The 2,487-nt window shown below is 47.6% G+C and overlaps 1 protein-coding gene across 1 annotated transcript in view; it reads left to right on the top strand.

The window, feature by feature from the left end:
* The first annotated feature begins 6 nt into the window (after positions 1-6).
* TMEM260 (transmembrane protein 260) overlaps positions 7-2,487 on the top strand; it is a 58,147-nt gene continuing 55,666 nt past the window's right edge. Inside the window, exon 1 of the mRNA XM_014529267.1 lies at positions 7-48. The gene's annotated coding sequence lies outside the window, so the exon portion shown is untranslated. The remainder of the gene's footprint in view (positions 49-2,487) is intronic.

Below are 2,487 nucleotides of genomic sequence, written 5' to 3'. Positions count from 1 at the left end.
CAGTGTTCACCCTCACGCTGCCCCCCTCGGTGCCCGGGGGAGACGCGGGTAAAGTACTCTCAGGGCCGCCCCTCCTGTCCCTCTCCCCGGGTCGACACTCGTCCCGCCGGGCCTGGGCTCTCACGCCCCCCTCCTGCCTCCTGTGATTTCGTTACTCCTCTGGCTTCTGAGACCGGGCTTGTTGGTCTCTGCTGGGACTGACCGCACTCTCCACGTCCCCGGGGCATTTCTCTGAACTGGTTCTCAACAACCTTCTGGCCCTTTAAATACAGTTCCTCATGCTGTGACCCAACCATAAAATTATTTTCGTTGCTACTTCATAATTGTAATGTTGCTGTTATGAATCGTAATGTAAATATCTGATATGCAGGATGGTCTTAGGCGACCCCTGTGAAAGGGTCGTTCTACCGCCAAAGGGGTCGCGACCCACAGGTTGAGAACCGCTGCCCTGGACCCTTTTGCTTTCCATTCCCATTCAGTGCACACGTCTTCCCGCTGCGTGTTGTGCCCCGGCCGAGGCATTAACAACAGAGGTGACAGGTGAACGGTATCGCGGGGAGGATTCTGGTGCCGGGAGACGGGCGAGCTGCGGAATGAAGTGGCGATAAGTCAATGTGGACAGTGAGGGGGGTGTGATTACGAAGGGGTGGCTAGTAGCTCTTTTTTTTTAAAATTGTCTTTCGATTGAGTTTATTGGGGCGACATTGGTTAATAAAGTGACATAGGTTTCAGGTGTACAATGCTATAACACATCGTCTGTATATTGTACTGGTATTCACCACCCCAAGGCACGCCTCCTTCCATCACCGCTTATCACCTCTTTACCCTCTTCTGCGTCCCCTCCTCCCTGCCCCCCGACACACACACACACACACACACACACCACCCCTTTCCCTCAGTAATCACCTACGGTGGTCCTTGTCCAGGAGTTTTCGTTTGTTTGTTTAATCCAGCGGTTCTCAACCTGTGGGTCGCGACCCCTTTGGCGGTCGAACGACCCTTTCACAGGGGTCGCCTAAGACCATCCTGCATATCAGGTATTTACATTACGATTCATAACAGTAGCAACATTACAGTTATGAAGTAGCAACGAACATAATTTTATGGTTGGGTCACAACATGAGGAACTGTATTTAAAGGGCCAGAAGGTTGAGAACCACTGATTCCCTTCACCTTTTCACCCAGCCCCTCAAGTCCCCTCCCCTCCGACAGCTGTCAGCCTGTTCCTGTGAGTCTGTTTCTATTTTGTTTGTTAGTTTTATTTTGTTCATCATGTTTCACACAGGAGTGAGATCATGTGTCTCTTTCTCTGGCTTATTTCACTTAGCATAATGCTCTCCAGATCCGTCCAGGCTGTTGCAAAGGGTAGTAAGATGTCCTCCTTTTGTTTACCGCGGGGTAGTAGTATTCCATTGGGTAAATGTACTACACACAGCTTTTTCTTTTTTCTTTTTTTTTTTTTTTTAAATCTGGTGGCTCCTTCTGAATGGCCTAGTATTCCATTGGGTAAATGTACTACACACAGCTTTTGCTTTTTTCTTTCTTTCTTTTTTTTTTTTTAAATCTAGTGGCTCCTTCTGAATGGCTAGTCAGGAAAGGCCACGGAAGAGGTGGTATTTTCATGACTATTGAATAGGAACCAGCCTTGCAGAATATTTGGGGGAGAATACTTAGAATACTTAAAATAGTGGAAGTCAGGTTGCAGTTTAAAGCAAGCTACTTCTATTAAAAAGAAATCCATGACTCGTGTGCCATTTAAATCACGAGAATTCTTGTTTTGTATTTGGCCCGAGAAGAAATAAGAAATAGGTTTTGTCTTGCTGCCTACTTGAGTGACCATGCAATAATGCCCACTAATGGCCAGTAGTTTTGTCAGTGCCCGATATTCAGATAGTGAATCTGTAGTTACCTTCGCTGCATAACAAGATACTTGTTTAAAACAACGAATATTTTTAGCTCATATTTTATGTGTAGCAGGACTCTGGGTGCTCTTCCTTAGGACAAGGTCGTGGTCATGGTGTCGGCTGGGCTGCAGTCCTCCCCAGGCTCAGCTCCAGGAAGACTCGCTTCTAAGCTCAATCCAGCTCTTTGCCAAGTGGGTCCGGGTGAGCTAACCTCTGTCGGGAGGAAGAGATGGCCCCTTCGTCATTTTGTAACTTAATCTTGGAAGTGATATACCACTGCCCTAGTTTGATCACGGAAGTTAGTCCATAACTCAAGCCCGCTCTCTGGGGGAGGGTTATACAGTGAGAATACCAGGAGTTGGAGGTCCTTAGGAGTCATCTTCAGGGCCGCCTGCCACACTTGAGGATCCTTGATGTTCCATTTTCAAGCCATTACCTTTATTCTTTCAGGTCCTGTTCAACATGTAGGAGGATTTTTTCATTAGTATAGTGGGGAATGGAGTTACCATGCTTCCAAGGCTTATATTAAACTAGAGGCCCGGTGCACAAAAATTTGTGCACTGGTGGGGGGGGCCCTCCGCCC

This window comes from Myotis brandtii, unplaced genomic scaffold, assembly GCF_000412655.1.
Source record: "Myotis brandtii unplaced genomic scaffold, ASM41265v1 scaffold675, whole genome shotgun sequence".
NCBI lineage: Eukaryota > Metazoa > Chordata > Mammalia > Chiroptera > Vespertilionidae > Myotis > Myotis brandtii.
This window is presented reverse-complemented; position numbering and strand designations above follow the sequence as displayed.